The sequence below is a fragment of the Rattus norvegicus genome, chromosome 6 (assembly GCF_021556685.1).
Source record: "Rattus norvegicus strain SHRSP/BbbUtx chromosome 6, alternate assembly SHRSP_T2T, whole genome shotgun sequence".
In the NCBI taxonomy this organism is placed as follows: domain Eukaryota; kingdom Metazoa; phylum Chordata; class Mammalia; order Rodentia; family Muridae; genus Rattus; species Rattus norvegicus.
The window spans coordinates 130,883,018-130,902,008 of NC_141539.1; the positions used below are offsets into that span (position 1 = coordinate 130,883,018).

Consider the following 18,991-nt stretch of genomic DNA (forward strand, 5'->3'; position numbering starts at 1 on the left):
GCTTCTGGTGACCTTTGTCTTAAGGAAGCGCTTCAGCGTGTGATAATTGCGGCTATCTCAAAATAAACATCTACCTCTGAGGAGCTTAACCTTCAGGTACTGTGCTGGGAAGAGGCCACGCTTAATGGACTCCGTTCAGAGAGAGTTGGAGTGGGCTCAGCTGAAAACCAACACATGTGCTGCCCCCGAGCCTCATGCGTGGTGGCTTGGCAGGCTACAGCATCTGCCCAGACCTGGAGGGAGAAGGCTTCTGCCCTGAACTGTCTTCGGACTACCGCCTGATCTGTGCAGGGTGGGACAGAGCGGGCACACCCACACAGCTCATGTTTTGAACACATGTTACTCACCCAAAGGCATCATTTTGTGAAAACTTTAGGAGATGGGGCTTGGCTAGCAGAGGTAGATCTCCAGGCTATATGATGGTTATGTTCTGGCCCTAGTTCCAGCCCCACCTTCTCTCATTCCTGGTCCACTTAAACAGCAACCTCAAGCTCCTATTGTCACAAACTGACGGTTCTGCCATGCATCCTCACCACGATCAACTGAAACCCTCCACACCCCTGAGCCCACACCAGTCCTTCCTGTCTGACAGCTCTGACGCTAAAGTGAGTCCCACTGAGGGATCCTCCAGATGGATTTGGCCTGTGGGTGTGTCCACCGAGGGTTGCTGGGATTACCTTAATGGATGTGTGACACTCTGCCCACCATGGGCAGCAGCATTCCCTAGGTTTGGGTCCTAATGTAGAAGAGGGCTGAGCAGGAGTGAGCGTGCGTGGGTTCAGTCTTTCTCTGCCTTTGACTGTGGCTATTCCTGCGTTGACTTCCCCGCAATCACAGACTGTAAGCAAAATAAGCTCCTTTTCCCTTAAAGTTAATTTTGCTGGGATATTTTATCACAGCAACAGAAACAAAACTGCGACACAACAGGAATCCAGGGACGGAATGGGTGTTGCATATAACAGATGTGTAACTGGTACAGAATCATTGGTGGATCTCCCACGTGAGAACACTTCTCCTTTTGGTTCTTTACTAGGAAGGAGCAGCACCTCTCTGCCAGGCCTGCACAGTGCTGGGGAGCTGTCTGCTGTGTCCTAGCCTGTGTTGGAAGGAGTAATGGCTGACTGGAATGAACTACAATCCAGAATTGGAGGGCTCACCTGGGATCCAGATCTTGAGGCTGGAAGACACAAGTTTCTGACCTGGATCTTGGCCTGGAGATCCTGAGGCACGGTGGCCATGGAAGGCTTAGGTCCAGGCATGGTGATATGCACCTTTAATCCCAGGAGACTGAGGCAAGCAGAACTCTGAGTTCAAGGTCAGCCTGGGACAAAGCAAGTCCTAGATCCAGGCATGGTGGTGCATCTTTAATCCCGGTCACCCCTTCTGCTGGAGGCCTACATAAGGACATTGGAAGAAGGAAGATTCGCGCTTCTCGCCTGCTTGCACTTACTCGCCAGCACATCTGTTGGAATCTACTTCTACAGAAGACCAGCTGAAACAACCAGCCTCGTGGGACTGAGCAACTTCTAGATCCCTGGGCTTCCCATTCACAGCTGCCCATTGTTGGGGAGTTGGACTACAGACTGTAAGTCATCACATTCAATTCCGTTAATGTAAAGAGGCATTGCATAGGTTCTGTGACTCTAGAGAACCCTGACTAATACAGAAGGGTTGAACTGGGAGCTTCCTTCCTCTTTCTCTTCCAGGGCAAAGGCAATTCGAGGGCATCCTAGGTCCAGGGTCAGTGTATGTTTATCAGGGTTCGTCTTCTGTCAGTGGCTCCCCCAAACCATCTGTCTCAGTCAGGGTTTCTACTGCTGGGATGAAACACCATGACCAAAAAAAGCAACTGGGGAGGAAAGTGTTTACTTGGCTTCTACCAAAGGACGTCAAGGCAGAAACTCAAACGGGGCAGGAACCTGGCGGCAGAGACTCAAGCAGAGGCCATGGAGGGATGCTGCTTACTGACTTGCTCCTCATGGCTTGCTCAGCCTGCTTTCTTGTAGAACCCAGGACCACCTGTCCAGGGATGGCCCCACCCACAAAGGACTGGGCCCTCCCCCCTTAATGACTAATTAAGAAAGCACCCTACAGCCGAATCTCATGGAGGCATTTTCTCAACAGAGGCTCCTTCCTCTCTGATGACTCTAGCTTGTGTCAAGTTGACACACAAAACCAGCCAGTACCATGACAGAATGCACTTACTTGTTTCAAATCCCATTTTCTTTTGTAGTAAGAGTTAGATGGGCCGGGTGGTGGTAATGCACACCTTTACTCCCAACACTCAGGAGGCAGAGGCGGCTGGATCTCTGAGTTCAAGCCAGCCTTGTCTATAGGGTGAGTTCCAGGACAGACAGGGCTACACGGAAAAACCTTGTCTCAAAAAGCAAAAAAAAAAAAAAAAAAAAAAAAAGTAGGGGTTGGGGATTTAGCTCAGTGGTAGAGCGCTTGCCTAGCAAGCGCAAGGCCCTGGGTTCGGTCCTCAGCTCTGGAAAAAAAAAAAGTAAAGTTATATATATAATTAAATACGATTTTTTTCCCTTATAAAGAACAATTAGACAAAAAATTGTCTAAAACAATTAGACAAAAAAATTACGCAACTGTACCAGTGTTCACCACACTTTTTCACGTCCTGCGTGTGCAGTCTCTGGCCTCTGTGCATTAGAAGTAATCTAACCAATTAGGACATGATCACTTTTTAGAAGAGTCATCCCTATTTGGGGGGTGGGGGAAAGAGTGCATAGTCTTGCTGCTGTAGATAGGATGGCCTTAAATTCGGGATCCTCCTGCCTCAGCATCCTGACTGCTGGGATTACAGGTGCTTGGCCCCAGTTTTGATTAAGTCTTGTTACCCCAATAACTGTGGCAAGGTTACCCCGCCCAACACTAACCGGGCAAATCAGTCTTGAGAACTCTTGCTGGGCCTCAGTTTCCCCAGGGAGGAAACGATCTGTTTGAATGGTAACCCTAACCCGGTGGTCTGAGCCCACCACACAGGAATCAGTGCAAGTGTTGATGGCAACACAAACACCCACTTCTCAGTGCTCGGAAGTCTCTGGGTCAGCTTTGATGTTTACCTGCCCCACGGAGACGGAATCTACCTGCTGGGAAGAAGCCTTTGTGTGCAGATTCTCTGAGGATAATAAGTCCTTTTCTTACCCAGCGGCACATTAGGGTAAGATGACTATAATTTCTCGTCTGCAAGGACAGACGGCTTCAAAAGCAGAATTCCTCCTCGCAGGGGTATAGGAGGGACAACTAAAACGCGCTCGAAATTAGAGGGAAGAAAGGGACGGCCTGGGCAGAGCTATTTTGGATATTTTCTGTGATCCAGATTGTTTAGGAAATAGAAAACGCGCATTGTCTGCCTCAAAAACCCATCAGGAAATTATGAAAACCCCTGAATTCCTGTATAATCAATCACCTAAAATGCACAAATTACACATGCCGTGAATGGGAATAAACCTATTACGAGGGGCTCATTCGAAATGAACTAAAAGTTTAGACCCTCTTTGTTGTGCTAAGTAGGGTTTTGGAAGAGAAATCCCTTAAATAGACACTGCTATCTTATCGTCAGGGGAGGAAGCCGTCAACAGACGCCTGTGTGTTTGCTTTTCATTTGTATTGACGAAGCAACGTGACAGTCGCAGGTTAGCAATCCCTTAGTCTGACTGTCCAAACCGTCCGACGATTACTGCCGCTTTTGTGTGCTTTGTTCTAGTGCACGCTGGTGACCGCACATCCTACAGTACTCTAAGCGCAATGTAGATGCTATTTGTGTCATGTCTTGCTTTTCTCCCCAGCGGAGAGGCTCTTTATTATCATATTTGTTCAAAGCTGTGTAATATTCCTTCCTTCCCTCAGAAAGGTGACAGCCCAGGCACCCATTGCCTGAGAAACAAATGTCTGACTTTCTCTCCTGCGTTTGTACTTGTGCTCACCAAGCTTTGGGGATATGTTGTCTCTCGCTGCTTCTGTTTTTATTGTAATCCAGGCTAACCTTAAACTCAAGACCCTCCTGCCTCAGCCTCCAGAGTAATGGAGGTACAGGTAAACACCGGCACACTCTGCCGACATGTCCTTGACTCCTGATTTAGTTCCAGGAGTTGGGCTTACTGAGACAAAGGCAGTGTGTGTGTGTGTGTGTGTGTGTGTGTGTGTGTGTGTGATGTATGTGTGTCTGTGTGTGTATAGTGGTGTGTGGTGTGAGTATGTGTAGTGTGTGTGTCTGTATGTGTGTGTGTGTGGTGTGTGTGTGATGTATGTGTGTAAAATGTGTATGTGCATGGTATGTGTGTGTATATGGTGTGTCTATATGTATCTCTCTGTTTGTGTAGGGGTGTCTATCCATGCATATTTTGTTGTTGTTGTTTGTTTTTAAAGACAGCATTTCCCTGTAGCCCCAGCTGTCCTGGAACTCACTTTGTATACCAGGCTGGCTTTGAACTCAGAGATCCTCCTGCCTCTGCCTCCAGAGTGCTGGGACTAAAGGCCTGCCCCAGCACACCCAACACAGGGCCCTCACTAAACCTGGAGCTTACCCCCTCAGCTAGACTGGCTGGACAGTGAGTCCCCGGGATGTGCCTGTCTCTGCCCTAAGTGCTGGGCTTACGGATGTGTGAAAGCAGGCCCTGCTTTGTCCATGGGTTCTGGGGACCTGGACTTGGGTGCTCACATTTATGTGGTGGAAACATCACTCACGGAGCCACCTCCCCAGCCCTCAAGGGCCTTCTCAAGGCTGCATCTTTTGCCATTGGGGAATGGACAATAAGAAGGCTTGGTTTTTCCCCACCAGCATCAACTAGGACTGTTAGGATATTTTCCTATAGTTTATTAGCGCAGTGTGTCTCCGGTGTGTTGCACAAGGAGCAGTTGGGCCACCTGGAGTGAAGGCGTCTGTATCGGGCTATCTTCTTGGGGATTTTTTCATATCCTTCCTCTACTGGCTGACCCAGCCATACAGCGGTCACAGTACCCACCCACTTCTTATCACTAGAGCAAATGCCTGCGTCCAGAAGCTCACAGTTTTGGAGCTTTGGGTTCATGTGGACGGCCGTCCTTTAACCCACAGCCTTTGAGAGAAGGCTCAGCAACAGATACCATAGCGACAGCCGTAGCAGAGGCAGCAGATGAGGCAGAAGAGGAAGTAGATGCAGGAGATGTGGATGCAGCAGAAGCACTGGCAGTGCTGGTGGTATAAGCACACAGTGGGACTGGGAGCAGTGGTGTCTGGGTGATGGTGATGGTGACAGGCAGCAACAGGAGGGCTGACAGAGGTATTGATGGTGGGGTCAATGGAGAGAGGGCACAGTGCCTGTGGTCCTCGGGGCAGAATTAAGGGTGTCAGCGGTAGTGTTCGTGGTGATTACAGTGATGGGGACGTAGGAGGAGTCTCCAACTATGTAGTAGGCCTGGTGGAAGCAACCAGAGTGCAGCAGGCTCACTATTCAATGTGCCAGACAGCATGAGGTGGTTACCAGACATCCAGTGGGCTGTGGTAACATAGTAGCTGGCGTGTAGTCTGCCCAACACAGCTCTTGGTTGGTGCTCCTGAATGAAGCCGTAGGTACCGTTCTGGGCTGGCCGGGTACAGACATCCTGGTCAGTCCCAGATTCCTGAGCAGCGTTATGCCCCTCCCCCACCCAGGGACCACCTGTCACATTGGCTGGCTAAGCTGTCTTTCACTCAACACTGAGTGTCCCCTTTTGTGCTGGCCAAGGAAGAAGCGAGAGATTAGGTAGAGTTAGTACGCCTGCTCCGAGGATCCTACCTTCCGGTTAGGGTGGCTAATCCACTCACCGATGGGAGAGAAGTTTCCCTAGGGAAGGCCGCTGTGCCCTTTGAGCCTGGCTGCCCTAAGGCACGCCTCTGGGTTCCCCTAGAGCCTCTGAGCTGGTTTTCAGGGAGGATTCTAGGCCCTGAGCTGAGTTCCCTGCAGGCCCTATGGTTTGGTCTGCAAGCACTGTGAGCAGAGCAGGGGCAGGGTCTGTCTATGTTCAGGTTGACCATGGTCGCTAACTTTAACTAACGGAGACTTTGTCCCTGGTTTGGGACCATCCGGCTCCCACTTCTCGAATGTCAGCACCCAGATCTGTGCACCTGCATGCACCTTTGGGTCTCCACGAACACCTGACACAACCACACAGTCTCCCAAAGCAATTTGGCCCATGACCATTGTACAGGCTGGTTTTGTGTGTCAACTTGACACAAGCTGGAGCATCACAGAGAAGGGAGCCTCAGTTGAGGAGATGCCTCCATGAGGACCAGCTGTAAGGCATTTTCTCAATTAGTGATCAAGGGGGGAGGACCCAGCCCATTGTGGGTGGCGCCATCCCTGGGCTGGTGGTCTTGGGTTCTATAAGAGAGCAAGCTGAGCAAGCCAGGAGGAGCAAGCCAGTAAGTAACATCCCTCCATGGCCTCTGCATCAGGTCAGCTTCCTGACCTCTTGAGTTCCAGTCCTGACTTCCTTTGGTGATGAACAGCAATGTGGAAGTGTGAGCTGAATAAACCCTTTCCTCCCCAATGTGCTTCTTGGTCATGATGTTTGTGCAGGAATAGGAACCCTGATTAAGACAGCTCTCCTGCTCCAACCCCGCTCCCAGCCTCTCTTGTTCATCCCTTGGCACCTATGAAAAGCCTCGAGCCCATGTCACCAATGTCATAAATGGAGATGACAGAATATTTGGGTCAAATCCTAGCCAGACATCTACTGACAGGTGCCTAGTGTGCTCTCTCTCTCTCTCTCTCTCTCTCTCTCTCTCTCTCTCTCTCTCTCTCTCCCTCTCTCCCTCTCTCCCTCTCTCCCTCTCTCTCTCTCTCTCTCTCTCTCTCTCTCCATACCCCTGTCCCTCACCTCTGTGGACAGGATAGGAAAAACTGCTGCTTGGATTGAAAGAGAGCACAGTAGGACAGATGTCAGCCCTGACACAAGTTGTCACTCCTTATCTGTCCCTTCTTACAACTGGTACTACCTAGGGGAGAAAACGGACCACATCTCCCAACATCAGCCATTGAGGGATGAGCAATTGGGGACGCTGGAGAACAGGGTTGAAGATGGAAATCCCCGTTCAGATGCCCAGAGAAGAGACAGAGAGCCCTTTGCCTTTTAAAGAAGACTAGAAGAGAAGCCACCTCCCTTCAGCCAAGAGGAAAACCAACCCAGCTCCTCTCAGTTTACCCGAAACCTTTCCCTATTTTCAGTTTCGACTCGATGTGTCAGAAGCTGACATTTTTGCAAGCACCGAGGAACCCAGCGTCACTTTGAAAACTTGCAAGTGGAGAGGCATCACGAGGTAGCCAAGACTCGCTCTGCGCGCAGATGGCCACGATTAGGTGCCAGTTGCCAGTTCGCAGAGAAGCTTGGAATCTGCAGAGGCGGAGGGCAGCTGGCTGCGAGGCTGCAGGCAGTCAAGGATGAACTGTACGGCGGGAGGCCACGCCCCCCAGGCCCAGGCCACACCCCTTGGGGGCGCAGGTGACTAGCCTTGGAAGAGAGGCAACCTGAGCCTGGGTATCATCTCATCTCCAGGCAAAATGTTCCTACTTGTCCTTGACTCATGCAGAGGCTGAGGCTTTGTGTGGTCCCAGCCCACCCTTGCCAACCGCCTAGCTGTGTGTCTAGGGTAAGCGGTACTTCCGTTTTCTCAATAGGAGACAAAGAAAGAAATATGGGCCCGAGGAAGCACGAACCCTGCCTCTCACGGTTTCTCAGTGAAGGAAGGTGATCTTTATGGAAAGAGATCCTTTAAAAGACAAAGATTTGCTCCTGAATTCCCTGCATTCGGTGGTGCAGTATCGCTCAGAGAGAATGGTGACAGGACAGAGTAAACCTCTGCTCAGCTATCCTGAGGGTGTACACATCTGAGATTTAGAGCTCAAAGGTGAGCATAGACCAGCTCCTTAAATACAGGGTGGGGGATGGGGCCTGACACGGTGAGGCTCACAGAAGAGGAGCTGATCCCATGTGGCCTACAGAGAAGGGGTGTCAGGGCAGAAGGCATGCTCAGTCTGAATGGGTCTTGAGCAGGAGGCATGTTCACGGCACAAGGAGGCCCCAGGCTGGAAAGGGGGTGGCAGGAGACTCAGACATACATACATCACACACACACACACACACACACATATATGTGTGTGTGTGTGTGTGTGTGTGTGTGTGTGTGCCGAGGCTTGGGAGATGGCTCCGTTGGGAAAGAGCTTACTTTGCAAGTGTGAAGACCCAAGTTTGAGTCCTCAGATGCTATCTTAAAAAGCCAGGCATGGTAGCACATGCTGTAATCCCAGCTGTGGGGAGGCAGAGATGGGAGGATCCCAGAGGCCAACTGGCTAAACAGCCCAACCCAATGAGTGAGCTCAGGGCCAGGGAGAGACTCTGCCTGAGCAATAACAGCTCAGGTTGACCTCTGGTCTCTCCCTGCACACAGATACGTGTGCTCACAGTGACACACACACACACACACACACACACACACACACACAGAGAGAGAGAGAGAGAGAGAGAGAGAGAGAGAGAGAATATGAATAATGCATATGGTATGTGTGAGGACACACACCTTTAATCCCAGCACTTGGGAGGCTGAAGCAGGAGAATTGCTGTGAGTTCAAGACCAGCTTAGGCTACAGAATAAGACCCTGTCTCTAAGAAGGAAGGAAGGAAGGAAGGAAGGAAGGAAGGAAGGAAGGGAGAAAGAAGATGCCTACCCTCTCTGCAGATAAGTACTGTTGGTCTGCGTTGCTGTGTATCTCCTTCTGGGATGCTATAGGTTGATGTCATTATGCAGGTGAAGGCAGGTACAGGATAGAACAAGGCCTGTCATTGGATGAGAAGAAAGGATGGGTGGGAGAAAAGTTTTTAGAGGGGCAGAGGAGGTCAGAGTGAGGAAGAGGCAGCTGGGAGAACATGGCAGCGGATGTTAAGATTCCTCTCTGCACATGTTACAGGTTGTTATGACTATTCTTAAGGGATGGGTGTGTACAGGACTTTGTGTTGTCTAGGTGGACAAATTATGTCTTATCCATTGGATCAGAGGATATTGTGTGTGTGTTCTTTCATGTGGCAACTTAATTGAGTTCAAGAGAGTGTATGGTGGCTGGATGAACCGACCCACCACAGAATTGGGATGTGTATGCCTGGCGCGGTGGAAACCAGTCAAGAGAGCTATGGGTGAGGGCCGGGCAGCCTGACAGGGTGCCATGTTGGAATGGCTCGAGGAAAGTGGGTCAGAAAGTGGATGGGGACAGCATGGAACTGCCAAGATGAACTAGCACTAGTTCCAATGGCCGGAGCCATAACTAGGGAGAGAGAGCGACTGCCAGGGTACGTGCAGAAACAGTTCTGCCATGTTTTTATTTTTACTGCAACAGGATACAGATGTCTTTGTTTGCAACCAGGAGGCCTGAGTGTAGAGGGGTGTGTTGTTCCTACGTAGGTTTTTTTCTAAGGTATCCTCACCCCTGAAGGGGGCCTACCTTTCCTCGGGTGTGAAATAACAAAAGCCTCAGTCATCCCTGCTCTCCTACTCCTGAGCAGTGGGTCCTCAGGCAAGTCACCTGCCCTCTCTGTGCCTTCTCAGACAATTCATGCTGCTGCTACTGGAGTTGAGTGAACCACAGTGAAAGAGGAGGTGACACCCCCAGGGTGGCGCCGACAGCAGAGGAGACGCCTAGATTGTTTTTTGTTTTTGTTTTTTGTTTTTTTTTTTTCGGAGCTGGGGACCGTACCCAGGGCCTTGCGCTTGCTAGGCAAGCGCTCAACCACTGAGCTAAATCCCCAGACCTAGATTGTTTTAATTAGATCCGAATTCTGTGACTGCTCCTACTCACGCTGAACGTTAACATCCCAGTGAGCCTCGAGGAAAGGGGACTGTTTGCCAATCAGATGTTCAAGAGAATCGTTCCCTTCGACTCTGTATAATTGTGTAGAAAGCCTCAAGGTGAGAACTGAGCGTTTCAAAGGAGCATGGAGTTAGAGACTCACCAACCGGCCCCTCACTGATAGCATTCATCGGTAACCGTCATGACCGGATGTGACAGTAGCTGCTAGGGGTTGGACACCCGAGTGTTGTCTCAGTGTGCACCCTTCACGGCTCACACACCCTCAGAGCCACACTCGGTGGTACCCAGTCCTAACTGGAATAGGTTAGATCTTCCTAGATTTCTGAGCCTTCCTGGCCTCAGGAGCTCAGCAAATTGCACAGAGGAGACAAACTGAGGCAGGGCAGACAGAAGCCTGGCCCCACGGAACCAGATTGTCTTCCAAATGCAGAAATCCTCCGCAGACCCAACTTGGCCCGGATGTCTAGATTTGGGGAGAAGTAGATCTCATCTTGTCCTAATCCGAAGGAAGCAGCTTTCACTTCCTCTCAGAGGCGCGGCTCCTCCTTGTGCACTGAGTACACACATCCCTCCCGCTGGCCCCGTTCCTCAGCCTGGGCACACGCTGCAGGCTGTTGGCACGTGCGTTTAAATAAATGCCCATCCTCCAGATCCCTGCAGACGGAGCTAAGCATTTGGCTGCTAATGGGGGCTTGTGAACCTTCACCTGTCCTCCATTCCCCTTCTCGCATCTGCCATCGGTTTTCTCCTGCCTCTCGCGTAGAGAGATATAAAAGCTACTGCTAGTCTGAAATGCTTCCTCTGTCAATGGCCTGTTTGCTGAGCTGCACTTCTGGGTCAGGGTGATAGGAAGGACACGTCTCATCTCTCCTGGACCAGGTTCTACACCACACATTCACATGTAACATGTAACAGTTTCCATTGTATATAACAGTTCTAGGTTTAGTACTAATGGTCCCTCACAGGCACCACAGACACACACAGGAGAGTGACAGTGGTCTGGAACAAAATGTAAGCTCTCTCTCTCTCTCACCTCACACCTCACAGCCTCTTTGAGGCAGAGCTTGGGTCTTCGTGACTTTCATTATGGTCATCTTCTAGCAAGCTCCACAAAGACTCCAGCACCTCTTCCTGGCAAAGGTTTGCTGACTGACTTATGAATGAATGAATGAATGAATGAATGAATGAATGAACAGAAGATTGAATGAGCAAGCATCAAATTTCCAAGAGTACTGTGGAGAGGGAACAGCCTGGAAAAGTTTCAGTGCCTTGCTTAGAAGCGCTGATTTGATTGGAGGAACGCTGTACCCGCAGACAGGGCTCACACCTCTCTCAGCGCTGATGTGGTAGTGGCAACATTGTAGCTTGACCCTGCCAAATCACAAGCAGCAGACCACCTCTTGTTTCCTCTGACTATGCATTAATAGAGTCGCATCTGTTACGTCAGACGCTGTGCTTCCCCGAGTCTATGCATCAAGGTGAAGGTTTGCACACGTCTTAACAAACACACAGACACAATGAGTGTCACCCTTACACAGAGAGGAGGGCGGTAACAGCCTTCTTGATGATGGCTGAATTTGCAAACATGGCTGACTGAATCAGCACGCCATCATCTGGCACCGGTTGTCCTCGATTTCTCTGGCTTCTCCCTGAGGTGCCAGCCTCCAAGAGGAGCTGCTAGAATTTTCTTGGTAGAATAAAGCTTTGATGTCACCACCCATCCTGCCCCTGCTGCATGTGAGACATCTAGGTTCCTGAGGATATGTAACGGACCTAGCAAGTGGTCTATCCCAGTCCCTGGGTCTCCTGTTGTCTGACTAGAGGCCTCTGCTGAAGTGGCAGCCTAGAGGATCAATTTAGCATTAGAATGGTGTGCATCCCTGCTCAAGGAGCCCCAGGCTCCTCTCCAGATAACAACAGACTGATTTTAAAGTGTTTCAGTGCGGTACTGCTATTTGCCGTGAGTGTTAAAGACATGGAAAAGCTATGTTCCTGTAATTTCCCCGTTAGGAGCTGGCCCTAAGAAAACAAGCCAGAAATGTAGACAAAAACTTACGTGGCAAGGAGATAGGAGGATGGCTCAGCCAATCAGGGCCTTTCTCAGCGTGCCTGCAGACTTGAGTTTGGAGCCCTATACCCGCATAAAAAGCAGAGCACAGAGAAGCACATCTATAATCTCAGGGCTAAGGAGGGGAAGTCAGGCAAAGTCCTGAGCCTCACTGGATGGTCTAGCCAAATCCATAGACTCCAGGTTCAGTGAGATACTCTGTCTCAAAAAAAAAGATGTAAGTGAAGAAGAAATCTGGTTTCAACCTCTGACCTCAATATGTAAGTGCACACACACATACATGTCTCTATGTGAACATAAACACACATATAGACATGTGCATGAGCAAAGATTTCTACATCAAGGTATTTATTATCACATCATATCCAACAAGAAAAAAGAGAAGCAACCTTACAAAAGAGTAGAGTGAGCTATTAGACCACTGGTTCTCAACCCATGAGTTGCGACCCCTTTGGGGAGGAGGTCAAACGACCCTTTCACAGAAGTTGCCCAAGACCATGGGAAAACACAGATATTTACATTAAGAGTCATAACAATAGCAAAATCACAGTTATGAAGTAGCAACGAAAATCATGTTTGGCTTGGGGGGGGGTCAGTCGTCATAGCAACAGAGAACCGTACTAGGACTTGTGTTTCTTGTGAGAGTGGGTCAGTTCTCAGGAGTGGTGTGTGTGTGTGTGTGTGTGTGTGTGTGTGTGTGTGTGTGCCTCCTGCCTGGTTGAGAAGCAGCATGTTACCGTGTGCGGCCCATGTCAGACGCTCCCTGTGACTCACAGATGTTCATTCTCCAGACTTACAGACCAAGAGAGACCTGTTTCCTTTCCAGATGATGCAGTGTGGGTATACAGCCAGAGAGAGCAGGCTGAGAAGCCGGGCTGAGGTCGGGCTGCCCAGCTTTGTGGCTCCAGGGCGGAATCTGTTCCTACCTTTAAAATTTATCATCATCATCATCATCATCATCATCATCATCATCATCATCATCATCATAATCATCAGTTTCTGGTGGTCACTTTCAGTCCTTGCCCCATAGACACGGTGTCTCTCTTTTCAGAGTTTCAAAGTGAAACACACACACATACCATACACACACATACCATACACACACACACATACCATACACACACACATACCATACACACACACACATACCATACACACACACACACACCATACACACACATACCATACACACACACCATACACACACACACATACCATACACACACACATACCATACACACACACATACCATACACACATACACACACCATACACACACACCATACACACACACACATACCATACACACACACACCATACACACACACACATATACCATACACACACATACCATACACACACACACCATACACACACACACATACCATACACACACATACCATACACACACACATACCATACACACACATACCATACACACACATACCATACACACACATACACCATACACACACACCATACACACACACACACACATACCATACACACACACCATTCACACACATACCATACACACACACACATACCCTACACACACACACATACCATACACACACACACATACCATACACACATATACCATACACACATACACACACCATACACACACACACACACACACACACACACACACACACACACGGTCTACACGGAGCAAGCACTGAGTACAGAAATGGAACAGAGGAAGAGACAGAGCAGGGTGGAGAACTGTCGTGAGCCGAGACTTGCATTTCAAACGCAGTCCAGTTAAAATGTTTGACACCAAGCGATGTGGACATTCGTGGGGAGGGCCGTGCACTTGTGGGTTTCTGGGGTGTCGTTGGGTGTTTTTGTTGCCTTGTTAAATATTCATGGATGAATATGAAGGATATATTCTCTTGCAAACTGACAGAGGGCAGGTAAGGCTTATCCAGGGGTCTCCATCTGTGTCCACGTTTCTGAAAAACTGTCTAGTCGGGGGAGGAAAAAGGAGGGGTACATAGAAACAGCACCATAGACCGTAGAGTACCTCAATATCTTGAGCCCCTCTTTGCCTACATGTCCCCAATGGATATGGGCTACTGGCTTGACCAGTGTCCCTGTCTCCACACTTGGGTCACAGGGCACAAGAGGACAAGCTTTCAGAGGACAGTGCTGTGATGGCAGCAGACTTAGGGCCCTGGGGAGGTGGGCAGTGCCTGAGCCCATGTCCACTGGGGGTACTTAAGAAGTTTCTAGTGAGGGCCCCTTCAGAAAGAGCTGAGTCTCTCTCTCTGCCAAACCCTGAGGCTTTTTCCTTCCTAAAGACTCCCATACCTGCACACCCAAGGACTGGCTGCCACGGGATGCTCAAGCTCAGCCCAATTCCCTCTCACTTGCCCAGATGTGCCCCAGACTGTCTTTCCAAATGGGGACCAGGCCTGCCATTTCCAGGAAGATCACATGTCCTGGATGAACGGGTCCTTGTCAAGTCCCCAGCCTTGGAGCCATCTGCAGCCCCTGGGTACCACCCTGCAACTGCCCATGTAGTCAGCATCCTCAGGTAGACTTTGAGGCCTGTCATAGGCAGCAGCCCTCAGCGACACTATGTTGGTTCTGTCCACTTTCCCTCCACTTCCTGTTGAGCAAACTATGGTGCCCCAGCCTCAGCAACACCTTCCCTGTGACTTTTATGGAGAGATGCTACTCAACAGGAAGTTTCACCTGAGGTCCTAATCCTGGGACCGCAATGTGGTGGGAGAGAGGAGGACCCTGGCTCAGTTTTTACAGACAAGGTCGTGTGTGTGTGTGTGTGTGTGTGTGTGTGTGTGTGTGTGTGTGTGAGAGGGGGGGGAGAGAGAATAGTGTGTGTGGTGTGTGAATGTGTGAGTGTATATGAGTGTGTGTGATGTGTGGTGTGTGTGTGTGAGTGAGTGTGTGGTGTGAGTGTGTATGTATGAGTGTGTGTGTAAGTATGGTGTGTATGCTGTGTGAGTGTGTTTGTGTGGTGTGTGTTTGAGTGAGTGTATGAGTGTGTGGTGTGTGTGTGTGTGTGAGTGAGTGTGTGAGTGTGTGAGTGTGTGGTGTGTGTGTGAGTGTGTGGTGTGTGTGACTGTGTGGTGTGTGTGTGAGTGTATGAGTGTGTGTGTGGTGTGTATGAGTGTGTGGTGTGTCAGTGTGTGTGTGAGTGTGTGGTGTGTGTGCGAGTGTGTACGTATGTGTCTGCATCATGCTGGAAAGGCCAAGGATCCAGTAGTTGTTCAGTCCCCGGGGCTGGCTGTCTCTGAGGACCTAATTTGGCACTGGGCTCCTCTTAGATTCCTAAAGAGCTGCTGATCTTCAGTCTGCATTAGAATCCAGAAGAAGCTGGATTTAATACCAACCAAAGCAACATGAGAGTGAGCGTGCCAGAGAGAGGGGAAACAAGCAGGTAAAAATCAAAGGCTTCTATCTGGGTTGTCACTAGAAGGCGTGACTCAGAGTTAGGAGGCGACTCCCTGCTTCAGATAATCTGAGTAAGAAGATCCCTCACGGGAGTGCCTAGGAACTTAGGTTTTAGCTTAGTCTAGGTGCCTTCAGGTTGACCACCAGGATTAGCTAGCCCGATCTCCACTGTGCTTGCTCAGATGGGCTCCCTCATTTTGACCTGGAAGCTGAAGATTAGGCAAGACTGATTGGCCAGCCCACCCCAGGGAACTTCCTGTCTCAGCTGCCCAGGGCTGGGTTACAACCACAGGCTGCTGCACTCAGCTTTTCAATGTGGGTTCTGGGGATTGAACTCAGGTCTTTACGCCTGCATGGCAGGCACCTTATAGACTGAGCTCTCTCTCCTCCACTGTGTCCTCCTTTGGTTCATGCCAGGAACACAGGGGTGATGGGAGAAAATTAGCTAGGATCCCCATGGCCTCTGCTGAACCTAGCTTTCCCAGACCTTGTGTGCACACAGGATTCCAGGGCTCTGAACTAGACTGGTAGTGTGCAGTGGCCTCTAGGTATTCAAGCAGCAACAGCTGATGACCAAGTGTTCTCCCAGGACTCCTCTGCCATGAAGCTGATACCCAAGACCACTGAAGATGGCTGAGCCTTCCCTGTGGGCCCGGCTCTGAATGTGAGCACGTGTATGCATGTTCATGTACTGGGGTTGTCTGTGCATGTATGAGTGTGTGTGTGTGTGTGTGTGTGTGTGTGTGTGTGTGTGTAGCCCAGAGGACTACCTTGGGTGTTATTTCACAGGAATCATATTTTTGAACTGACCTGAGGCTCATCATATAGGTTGGTTGGTGTGATGTTTGTATGTACTTGGCCCAGGGAGTGGAACTATTAGAAGGTGTGGCCTTAAAGGACACTGTTGTTAGGACAAAATGGCAACCAAAAGATTGGGAAAAGATCTTTACCAATCCTACAACTGATAGAGGGCTTATATCCAAAATATACAAAGAACTCAAGAAGTTAGACTGCAGGGAGACAAATATCCCTATTAAAAAATGGGGTTCAGGGGTTGGGGATTTAGCTCAGTGGTAGAGCGCTTGCCTAGCAAGCGCAAGGCCCTGGGTTCGGTCCCCAGCTCCGAAAAAAAGAAAAGGAAAAAAAATGGGGTTCAGACCTAAACAAAGAATTCACAGCCGAGGAATGTCAAATGGCTGAGAATCACCTAAAGAAATGTCCAACATCTTTAGTCATAAGGAAAATGCAAATCAAAACAATCCTGAGATTCCACCTCACACCAGTCAAAATGGCTAAGATCAAAAACTCTGGCAACAGCAGATGCTGGTGAGGATGTGGAGAAAGAGGAACACTCCCCCATTGTTGGTGGGATTGCAGACTGGTACAACCATTCTGGAAATCAGTCTGGAGGTTCCTCAGAAAATTGGATATTGAACTACCTGAGGACCCAGCTATACCTCTCTTGGGCATATACCCAAAAGATGCTCCAACATACAACGAAGACACGTGCTCCACTATGTTCATCGCAGCCTTATTTATAATAGCCAGAAGCTGGAAAGCATCCAGATGCCCTTCAACAGAGGAATGGATGCAGAAAATGTGGTACATCTACACAATGGAATATTACTCAGCTATGAAAAACAATGACTTTATGAAATTCATAGGCAAATGGATGGAACTGGAAAATATCATCCTGAGTGAGGTAACCCAATCACAGAAAAACACACATGGTATGCACTCATTGTAAGTGGCTATTAGCCCAAATGCTTGAATTATCCTAGATGCACAGAACACATGAAACTCAAGACGGATGACCAAAATGCGAATGCTTCACTCCTTCTTTAAAAGGGGAACAAGAATACCTTTGGGAAGGAATAGGGAGGCAAAATTTAGGACAGAGGCAGAAGGAACATCCATTCAGAGCCTGCCCCACATGTGGCCCATACATATACAGCCATCCAATTAGACAAGAAGGATGAAGCAAAGAAGTGCAGGCCGACAGGAACCGGATGTAGATCTCTCCTGAGAGACACAGCCAGAATATGGCAAATACATAGGCGAATGCCAGCAGCAAACCACTGAACTGAGAACGGGATCCCTGTTGAAGGAATCAGAGAAAGGACTGAAAGAGCTTGAAGGGGCTTGAGACCCCATATGAACAACAATGCCAACCAACCAGAGCTTCCAGGGACTAAGCCACTACCTAAAGACTATACATGGACTGACCCTGGACTCTGACCTCATAGGTAGCAATGAATATCCTAGTAAGAGCACCAGTGGAAGGGGAAGCCCTGGGTCCTGCCAAGACTGAACCCCCAGTGAACGTGATTGTTGGGAGGAGGGCAGTAATGGGGGGAGGATGGGGAGGGGAACACCCATAAGGAAGAGGAGGGGGACGAGTTAGGGGGATGTTTGCCCGGATACCGGGAAAGGGAATAACAATTGAAATGTAAATAAGAAATACCCAATTTAATAAAGATGGAGAAAAAAAGGTGTGGACTTGTTGGAGTAGGTGTGGTCTTGTTAGAGTAGGTGTGGCCCTGTTGGAGTAGTTGTGTCACTGTGGACGTGGGCTTTAAGACTCTCACCCTAGCTGCCTGGAAGCCAGTGTTCTGCTAGCAGCCTTCAGAAGAAGATGTAGAACTCTCAGCTCCTCCTGCACTATGTCTGCCTGGATGCTGCCATGTTCCCATCTTGATGATAATGGACTGAACCTCTGAACCTGTAAGCCAGCCCCAATTCAATGTTGTCCTTTACAAGATTTGCCTTGGTCATGGTGTCTGTTCACAGCAGTAAACCCTAAGACAGTGAGCTAGTGAGCTCCAGAGATCCTCCTGTCTGCCAGGGCTGAGCATATGCATGTACCGCCATGCCTGCTGTATGTTTTTTTAAGATTTCTCTTTTAAATTATACATCTCTGTGGTGTGGAGGTGTGCACGTGAGTTTGGGTGCCACAGAGATGCCTGTCGAAATCTCAAGCCTGGCATGGGGACAGCTTGCCAGGCAAGGCCCTAGACAGCTTCTAAAAATTGGGGAAAACCAGGAGGCGTTGTTCCAGAGTCTCCAGAAGGAACTGGCCCTGCTGACGCTTCGCTGTTTACTTTGTAAGGCCTAATTTCTGGCTTCTAGACGACTTTTCCAAGATACTTCTCAGGAACATTCCAGAAGCCAATTTGCTGAATTTGCACTAGGATGAGTTCAGCAGCCAGACAAAACCAAGATTAGGAGGCCGGCTCAGCTGGCAAAGTGGAGAGACGGCTCAGCAGTGAGGAACTCGCTGCTTTTTCACAGGACCCGAGTTCAGTCCCCAGTACCCACATAGGGAGCACCGTAGCCTCCTGTAACTGCTGCTCCAGGGGTGGGGATCTGAAGCCTCTTCCATCAGACCCTGTCCTCCCTCCTTTGACATCACTCATGGTCACATTTATGGTCCACTGGGATAAGTCAGGTGCACTAGCTCACCTTGACGGACAACTTGATGCAGCCTGGAATCATCTGGGAAGAGTGTCAGCTGAACAATTGTCCTCACCAGGTTGGCTAATTGCTAATTGATATAGGAGGACCACCCCATGAGCCATCTGCAGGCAGTCCCGGATTGAATAAGAAAGCTAGCTATTGTGAGACAGAGAGTGAGCCAGAAAGCTGTACTCTCCTCTGCTCTAGTTCC

The 18,991-nt window shown here is 49.5% G+C and overlaps 1 long non-coding RNA gene across 2 annotated transcripts in view; it reads left to right on the forward strand.

The window, feature by feature from the left end:
* LOC134479472 (uncharacterized) overlaps window positions 1-18,991 on the forward strand; it is a 53,523-nt gene that overhangs the window by 12,745 nt on the left and 21,787 nt on the right. Inside the window, exon 2 of one of the 2 annotated variants that reach the window (XR_015623333.1) lies at window positions 1,034-1,585. This is a non-coding gene — a long non-coding RNA (uncharacterized LOC134479472). Of the gene's footprint in view, window positions 1-1,013; window positions 1,586-18,991 lie in introns of those variants that run through there. The other variant, XR_015623332.1, reaches the window with a different exon arrangement.